The following is a 9,873-nucleotide window of genomic DNA, read 5'->3' as shown; positions in this document are numbered from 1 at the left end:
GAAAAAAAATAAAAATAAAATTATTTTAGTATTGTTAATAATTTTCTAATTTTTGACGCTTATGCAATCCGGAGTACGGAGAGTAGTCGTTGGCTTTCTAAGTAGTTTAAATTAATTTAATAATTAATTTATTAATCAATAAATTTTAAATAATCAAAACAGCCCGTTACAAGTTCCAGTATCCCTATTGACGGGTTCCGGCAGGTAAAATAACAAATTAGGCTCAGTGTCGAAATCGTTGAAGTTGCTGGTGACTTGAAACCTATTTGTGCCGTTGTTGACATTGAACGGTCGATCCTGAGCATTCACGCTAGAATTGGTTGATATCGATGCCGTTAACTATGGCGTAATGCTCTACTTTGTCGTAGAAGCATGATTAATCAGTAGAAGATTTATTTTGGAAAGGGAGATTCTTTTGTCCGTGTAATTCTTCTGCTCGGAAAGAATACTGACCAGCATGATCTCTAGCGAGTCACTAACATTTTTAAACATCTGACTGATTCTCTTCTGAATTCGTTTTTCTTGCCCTCTAAGCTCTTCTTTAAAGATACGATGATGCTTTCTGTGTTGCTGGGTATCCTCGTACTCATATGATTATTTTCCAAATCTTAAACTTGTCCTTCAGGCTTTTCTCTGCGTTTTGGTCCTTTCGATTCGCATTTGAGTTTAACGGTGTTATACCTGTGACCAATGACCAAGTGAAAATGGAAACTGTTGTCGATCGTGTTCATTGACTGTTTGTTTCATCAGTGCCTAAACTTTCTTTTAATTTTCAGTTGCACATTCTATCGCTCCCTGTGTTCCATTAGATACCAAGTAATGGAAATTAACTGGGTGTGGTCGCGGTTGTAGTTGACGTATTGATTGTGGGTGCAGTGGTGGTGGTTGCTGTTTATATTGTTCTCACAAGTCATTATCTTGCCCTGCGGCCATGTTTGCCTCATGATTTCGAGATTCTTGCGGATTTGCTGCTATGAAATTGTTTCCTTCTCATGATTCAAGTCTTCTTTTAAGCAGAGAGTGACTGACGACCATTGCCTGACTTCTTAAAGTTGCTTGGAGTTTAGGTTTGAGAAGGTAGGAAACTTTTAATATCCGTTTACCCGATCTAAGCCGTAAATTGGGACTTAACACGCTCTTTCGCAATGCAAAGTTCGTTCTAGCGATGTGTTGCAATAAGACGTACAAAATTCATGAATGACTAAAATGTGCTTACAGATACGTACAACTACAAGGTACTGTCTATTGCAACTGCGATAGCCAGAGTGTATGTTACCCCTTGCGTGTGAAGATTATTTCGGGGAGAAAGGTCAGAACAGGATTGACTTGGCGGTGCTCGTATGGAATGTCGAGTGCTCGCGTAAGTCCTCTTTGAATGTACAATTTTCAGATATGAAAATACACTACCAAGTAACGCAACACAACGTATTAAGATTAATTTGATTACTAGATTGCAAAATGCCAACAAAGAAATGAAATTAGAACTTACGGAAATGTACAGCAATTATAATAAAATTCAAAAGCTGAATGAAGGACAGGTTAAGGCGAAAAAAAAGTAAGAAGAAAGACAGAACAGGAAAGTTTTGAATAGTTTTGAGAAAAGAAATAATATAGGAGATGAAAACCAGTAATATGATAGGGATTCACATTCACAATGAATAGGAATGATCATATTGTGTATTATATAAGGAAACCTTTGATTAAATATACGAATTGTGTAATAAAAAATAGAAACATAATTTTTGATAATAAGGGCCCTTCCTACCCCTCCATAGATAAATTAACGAATGGGACAATCTTTGCTCCATAGTTTCGGCATGAATATAGATTAAAGTGATTCTAAAAAAATATATGTTGATAAATTTTGTCAATAAAAGTAAGATGAATTTGTTTTGGATGATTCGGTCCGCAGATTGTTTAACAATTTAAACAAGCCTCAGATTATATTTTGTTGAACGTTAGTTGATGACGAGCTAATTATCATTTTTATTTGATTGAGTTCCATATTTTTTAAATAATTTACTATTGATTGAATATACGTTATATACAAATCTCAAACAATGACTGAAAAAAGCGCACATGAATGAGCTATCAAAAAAAGCACGCAAACAAGTACTAACGACCTTGGTCTAGGCGTCGTGGGTTATCTCGGAAAAAAAGTTCAAACAATTGTACGTACTGCCATGTTTATGTTTATTTAAAATTTGAAAAATCCTATTTTTGACTGATTTTACTTGAAAGAAAATGTATATTACAGGCGATCTCGCAGAGCTTCTAAAAACAAAGAGAAATACGAAGATTCTAATATTTATGGTCCGCAATGTGAAAAACCAGATCTTGATGCAAAAGAATATACTGCTCGATACCATTTCATTCAGTCAAAGCCAATCGACAGACAGAATAAGAGGAATGATATTGAACGTGACAAAAGAGGTCAGTGTAACAATCAAATGTGGTTTGATAAAAAAAATACATGCTAACAGCTTCAAAATTAAAAAAACCTTATTCAGGGCGATAATCAACTTCATGTGCTAATTTAGTTAAACAAATCCTTTATCTGAGTAAAAAATTGACTCCAGCTCAAGCATATGGTGTTTCGGTGGAAAAAAAGCAAAGTTATCCTATGAAAGAATTTACAATATGAAAGTACAAGATTGTGGTCTCTTCATTGGTTCAAAAATTCCCTATTTAGGAGCAACTCAAGCTGGCCTGATAGGAAGTAATGGTCTTTTAATCAAGTATCCGTATAATGTAAAAAATATAACCATTGAAAAAGGACTCGGACTGAAAAAGAAAAATTATTGAAAAATCTGTTAGAAACCAAAACAAGCAAGTCAGAAAAAGGAAAATATTTCAGTACCTGAGTCATTTGATCTAAAAAGGAATCATGAATATTTTTATCAAATACAGGGCCAAATTCACATTGCTATTGAAGAATATTGTGATTTATTTCTATGGACTCCATTGAGTTCAAAAACAATAAGAGTTGAAAAAGACGATAAGTTTTGGGAAAATAATTTGCTACCATTTTTGACTCAATTTTATAAAGAACTTTTATTACCACAGCTTGTTGACAGAGTGAAAAGAAAAATGCCTATTCGTGAACACCAGTTAGCTTCAACTGGCCACATCAAGAAGGAAAAAAACTTGAAAAGAAAACTCGAACCTGAAACATACAAGAAAAATTTACTTGAAAATGGATTATTTGATGATCAGTTACATTACGAGGGTCGTTTGAAAAGTCCGTACAGAGTCAGAGAGATGGCGCTACTAGTGCGTATCAAGGTTATTTTCAGTTAGTGGCATATCTTGGAAGAGTACACACCAAGTTTCAGCCAGATCGGCCAATTACTTTGCGTTTTACATTCGTTTCATCAATCAAAGAAATCGAGTGGATGTAAAAAAATGGACGAAAAAGAATTTCGTGTATTGATTAAACATTACTTTTTCAAAGGCAAAACGCCTCAGGAGATTAAACAGAAGCTTGATAAACATTATGGTGATTGTGCACCTTCGATTAGAATGGTTTATAAGTGGTTTCAAAATTTTCGGAGTGGCCATATGAGCACAAAAGACGCTGAACGTTCTGGACGCCCTGTTGAGGTTACCACTTCAGAAATTATTGATAAAATCCATGATATGGCGATGGCTGACAGAAGAGTGAAGGTGCGTGAGATTGCTAGTACTGTAGGCATTTCGAGCGAACGGGTACATAATATTTTGCACCAACATTTGGACATGAAAAAGCTATCCGCTAGATGGGTGCCGCGATTGCTCACGATTGACCAAAAACGAGATTGTGTGTTGCAAGAATGGTTTGCAGCTGTTCCAGCAAAATCCGCAAGACTTTAAGCGTCGTTTCATCACTGTGGATGAAACATGGATACATCACTACACTCCTGAGACCAAAGAACAGTCTAAACAATGGGTTATCAATGGGGAACCTGCTCCGAAAAAGGCGAAGACAATTCCTTCGGCCGGGAAGGTTATGGCGACTGTCTTTTAGGATTCGCAAGAAATAATCTTCATCGACTATCTGGAAAAGGGCAAAACCATTACAGGCGAATATTATTCATCGTTATTGGATCGTTTGAAAGCCGAGTTGCTAGAGAAACGTCCACGATTGGCCCACAAAAAAGTCCTCTTCCACCACGACAATGCGCCAGCTCACGCCTCAGCAGTTATGGCCGCAAAACTGATGGCGATAGGGTTCCAACTCGTTTCACATCCCCCCTACTTTGCAGACTTAGCTCCGTCGGACTATTATTTGTTCCCTGATATGAAAAAATGGCTGGTGGGGAAAAGATTTTATTCAAACGAGGAGGTGATTGCAGAAACGAATGCCTATTTTACAGACTTGGACAAATCCTATTATTTGGAAGGGATTAACAAACTAGAGCAGCGTTGGATGAAGTGTATAAGCCTAAAAGGAGACTATGTTGAAAAATAAAAAAGATTTATTAAAAAAAATCAAGCAGTTCTTATTTTTGCACGAACTTTTCAAACGACCCTCGTATATGCAAGATACTCTAGCAGTTGTCACTATAGATCAATATAACTGTAATGAGATTGAATTTCTCTGTGGTTTCTCTAACAAGGTTTTATGATCAAAAGAATTTTCTACTCTCAAAGAAAATGAATGGTTGTGTGGAGATATTATAGATGTAATGATGATGATTAGTTGGAAGAGAACATTGAAATCCAAAAACATTGTTTCCATCTCAACTGCAATGACAAATTTCATTTTTGGATACATGCGTAACACGAAGAAATCTGTAAACTAGCATATGTAGAATTGAAAATGGAACTTTACTGGCAGAAATTATCTTCCGTACTGTTATTCTGGGCATTGGTATCTTGTTATACTTAATATTAAGCAAAAAAAATTCTACCACATTGATCCAAGAGAGAATATAAGGTAAAGTATAGAAAAGGTATGATAACAATAAGGTTTTGAATGTTTTAAAAAGTATTTGAAGGAGTGTGAATCTCACAAAAAAAAAAGTTGTGTGAAATAGAATGGACGTTCTCAAAGTTCGATGATCAGAGACCAAAGCAAGAAGATTTAGTGAATTGTGGGGTATTTATCATGAAATATATGCTGGACTTGAGAATTTTTTTTTATTTCCTTCTCAAGGTACTTTACACTCTGTCTATATGAAGACAATAAGTAAATTTTTATAACAGTATGTTAAATTTATATGAATACAGAATTCTAGTGAGTATTCTTACTAGTTCTTAACATTATCGAGAGACATTGTACAATATTCTGTTTAAACTTTCATTATTTTACGTTTCTTGAGTCTGGTGTTTTTGATTGAATCTTTGAGAAATTTGCTAATAAGTTCGTTTAAGTGGTTTTGAAGTTTAGTATTGTATTTTGCGTAGAAATTTTTAACTTCTTCTTTTACTGTTAGAATTTTCAGATCATTTTGAATGATTTCGTTTGGGACAAACCAAAAATGCGTGTACAATATTACGAAGTACTTGCGATTGGAATCTTTCCAGAATTTCAACGTTCGAATTTTAAGAAGCATCCCACAATTGAATGACGTAGGTTCGTAATGGTTTGAGTATAGCTGTGTAAAGTAAAAATTTGTTTTTGAATGTCAGCTCCCATTTTTCTCCTATGAGCCAGTACATTTTCTTCCATTTTAATGCTTACTGTTTTTTTTTCGTAGATATGTGCTCTTTCCATGTTAACTTTCGATCCAAGGGTATACCTAAATATTTTACCTGCTCGCTTTGAGGAATGTATTTGTCGTTTAATTTAATAGGTGGACAGGTGTCTTTCCGAAGAGTAAATATAATGTGTATTGATTTGCTCTCGTTTACTATTATTCTCCATGAGTTAAGCCAGTAATGTAAATGTTGATTTATGGAATCATGTAATATTTCTGTTGCAATTTTTCTTCATGATGGGTTAGAATTGCTGTATCATCTGCATAAGTTGCTGTTATAATGCTTGAGGACTTTGATAGGTCCGACGTGTATAGCAGGTATAGCGTTGGGCCTAAAACACTTCCCTATGGCACTCCTGCTTTTATTGGTTGACGTTACGATACTTTATCATTTATTTTAACTCGGAATGATCTATTATGGAGATATGCTTTTAATAACTTATAGTGACGTTCAGAAAACATTACCTTAAATTTATACAGAAGCCCATTGTGCCAGACTTTGTCAAACGCCTGGGCGAAATCGAAAAATATGCCTGTGCAGTACTGTTTGTCTTTGATGGCTTTTCTCGCAATGTTAACAATTCTGTTAACTTGTTCAATCGTTGAATGATTGCATCTAAATCCAAACTGATGATCTGGTATAAGTTTTTTATTAACAATAATTGGACTAATTCTAGTTAGAATTAATTTTTCTAAGACTTTTGCGAGTATTGGTAATAGACTGATTGGTCTATATGAAGTAACAAGTATCGTTTCTTTACCGGGTTTAGGTATTAATATAATCTCTGCTATTTTCCATTGAGAGGGAAAAAATAGCAATAGAAAAAAATGCATTTAGAACTATTGTTATATATCTTATTGCTATTAAGGGTAGTTTTTTAATCATTTTCCTTGTAATTTTATTATATCCGGGAGTTTTTTTACAATTGATATTGTTAATTATTTGTCATACTTCCTTTAATTTCACTATTTTTATTGGTTTGTCTTCTTGAATATCTGAGTTTTCTAATAGAATTTTTCTTCTTGTTCAGTTATTAATCTTTGATGAGGTTTAAAAACTGAGTATAGATGTTTTGCGAACATTTCTGTCTTTTCCTCATCAGATCTGACTAATTACCACAGTTTTTTCTAATAGGTGGTATACGAGGTGTGATCAAAAAGTAAAGTGAATTTTTATTTTTCTCAAAAAATATTTATTTATTCATCAATTTTTATTTTATCTCCTTCAAAGTAATCCCCCTCGGATATAATGCACTTGTGCCAACGCTTTTTCCAATCCTCAAAGCATTTCAAAAAATCATTTTTTGTGATCTTGTTTAGTTCATCCTTCGATGCCGTCTTTATCTCCTCAATCATGGCAAAACGCCGTCCTTTCATGGGCCTCTTCAGTTTTGGGAACAAGAAGAAGTCACAGGGGGCCAGATCTGGGGAATACGGTGCCTGTGGCATCGTTACTGTGTTGGTTTTAGCCAAAAATTCGCGCACAAGCAACGATGTGTGAGCAAGGGCGTTATCATGGTGCATAACTTGCAGGTAATATTCCTTATTTACTGTTCTACCCTGTGGCAAGAACTCATGATGCACCACGTCCCTGCAGTCAAAGAAAACTGTAAGCAAAACCTTTACATTTGATCGAACTTGGCGTGCTTTTTTTGGTCTTGGTGATTCAGAATGCCTCCACTGGGACGATTGAGTCTTAGTCTCGACGTCATAACCGTATACCCATGTTTCGTCACCTGTTATAACCCTGTTGAGTAAATCTGGATCATCGTTGACGTCATTCAGTAGCTCTTGGGCGATGCTCATGCGACGTTTCTTTTGGTCGAAATTGAGCAATTTCGGAACAAACTTCGCTGACACATGTCTCATGTCTAAAATACTCGTCAAAATTGATTGGCACGAACCAAATGAGATGCCAATATCATCAGCAATTTCTCTAATGGTAATTCGACGATTTCCCAACACTATTTTCTTCACTTCTTCAACATTCTCATCAGTTGTTGATGTGCTGGGGCGTCCAGAACGAGGTTCGTCGTCGGTGTCTTCTCGGCCTTCTTGGAAGAGTTTATACCACTTGTAAACATTTTTTTGTGTTAAAGTAGACTCACCGTATGCCACTTTCAGCATTTCAAGTGTTTTGGAACATTTGATTCCATTTTTCACACAAAATTTAATGCAAACTCTTTGATCCATGTTTTTAGACAGCAGCAAATCGTGGAACACGCAAAACACTTCTAACCTTGATGCCTCTCACAAACAAACCAAACATACTACAAAGCTGAAATTTGGAACGTATGTTCTAGACGAGTGTACCGACATAACCAAATAAAAAAGTCGAAGATCGAACGGACGTAGCCCGCTAAATTTCAAAATTCACCTTACTTTTTGATCACACCTCGTAGATATAAAAACGAATGGGCCAATCTTTGATCCATAGTTTCGGCCCGAATATTGATTAAAATGACCCCAAAAAAATATACATCGATAGATTTTGTCAATAGAAGTACGATGAATTCATTTTAAATGATTCGGTTCGCGGGTTTTTTCAAAATAAATTTTTGTAAATAAACTCGCTAACGTCGCTCATTGACTTGCCATTTTTCATTTGTTTAAAAATGTAAAAAACCCTCAAATCACTGTAGGTTGTAAATTGTAAGATGATACTTGTGATCCCACAATTACCATAAAAAAATGGATTTTATAATGTTATATGAGGGTGCTCTTCATTTATACTCTCGACAGAACACATTCATAAAAACGCGCCATTTCAATGATTGCGAGTCGCAATGTGCGTAACAGTATATACGGAAACAAACCTCCTGATCATATTATCTGCTCCACTCTCGACGTGTGTGACATGGCTGAATTCAGAATTGTTTATATGTACGATCTAGGAGCTATAGATACCTATTTGCATACAATGAAAATAATTGTTGACAAGACTTATACTCAATAATACTTGTTCTCAATCGAGAACTCATTTCAAATATAATTATTTTTATTTTAGGTTACATACATCAAAAACTACAGGCTGCAATAATCAGTTTATTTACAGAGTTTACATTCATTTACTTCAGCTACAAGAAAGACTTCTTCATACTGCTTCTTAGCAATAAGTTTTCGTTGTACCAAGTAACGATCGGGTATCCACATTTAGCGTTTGATTTATTCTATTTTTTTATAAGATGGTCTTGATCTTTTGCAACCAAGACATACATTTTGCATATTTTCTGAAGAGCGTAACAGATCTTGGGCTATTTTGACTTGATATTCATTAAGAACAAAAAGTACAGAAATCTCAGTTTTATTTCTCAAGTCAGTTTACGTTTGAATCTCCAGGAGGCCAGACGTATTATTCTACGCAATGCGCTCTGCTCTCTTGAAAGTAAACCTATAAGCCAACTAAGTGAAGTGATAATTTGCAAATCAAGTGTAGAGACTACACAAACTAGCCCAGGAGAACAAACTACCAATAAAAAACAAGCGCAATTAACAGATTACTGGTTAAGCCAACCTGTAAATAAATTTTCTGTACTGCAACAAATTGACAATGAAAATCAAAGTCAGGGAGAGAATCATGCAAAATCCAAGGAAGATAACATCACACAAAACAAAGCATCCCCGATCTTTGTCTATTACATCCACTGGAAAACGTTCTTAACACGGTAGCCAAGGACAGTTAGACTTTGAAAGTGTTAGCTAACAACAAAGTGAAAATACAACCGACTACGTCCGAAAAAGACCTACCGATCATAAACGTATTAAAAGAAGAAAACACTCAATTCTACACCAATCAGCGCAAAAAGGACAAAGGTTTCAGAGTCATCCTGAGAAGTATGCATCCATCAGTCAATATTGATGACATTAAAAAAGATATTGAAGAATACGGACATACGAGGTGTGATCAAAAAGTAAGGTGAATTTTGAAATTTAGCGGGCTACGTCCGTTCGATCTTCGACTTTTTTATTTGGTTATGTCGGTACACTCGTCTAGAACATACGTTCCAAATTTCAGCTTTGTAGTATGTTTGGTTTGTTTGTGAGAGGCATCAATGTTAGAAGTGTTTTGCGTGCTCCACGATTTGCTGCTGTCTAAAAACATGGATCAAAGAGTTTGCATTAAATTTTGTGTGAAAAATGGAATCAAATGTTCCAAAACACTTGAAATGCTGATAGTGGCATACGGTGAGTC

General features: G+C 35.2%; 1 protein-coding gene across 1 annotated transcript in view; it reads right to left on the bottom strand.

The window, feature by feature from the left end:
- Nucleotides 1-3,061: 3,061 nt before the first annotated feature.
- The window catches only part of LOC131666840 (myelin expression factor 2), a 297,458-nt gene continuing 290,646 nt past the window's right edge, over nucleotides 3,062-9,873 (bottom strand). Inside the window, exon 9 of the mRNA XM_058939827.1 lies at nucleotides 3,062-3,166. The gene's annotated coding sequence lies outside the window, so the exon portion shown is untranslated. The remainder of the gene's footprint in view (nucleotides 3,167-9,873) is intronic.

This window comes from Phymastichus coffea, unplaced genomic scaffold, assembly GCF_024137745.1.
Source record: "Phymastichus coffea isolate CEN01 unplaced genomic scaffold, Cenicafe_Pcof_1.1 PCOF00004, whole genome shotgun sequence".
In the NCBI taxonomy this organism is placed as follows: Eukaryota; Metazoa; Arthropoda; class Insecta; order Hymenoptera; family Eulophidae; genus Phymastichus; species Phymastichus coffea.
Note: the sequence above shows the minus strand (reverse complement) of the source record. Positions and strands in the feature narration are given on the sequence as shown.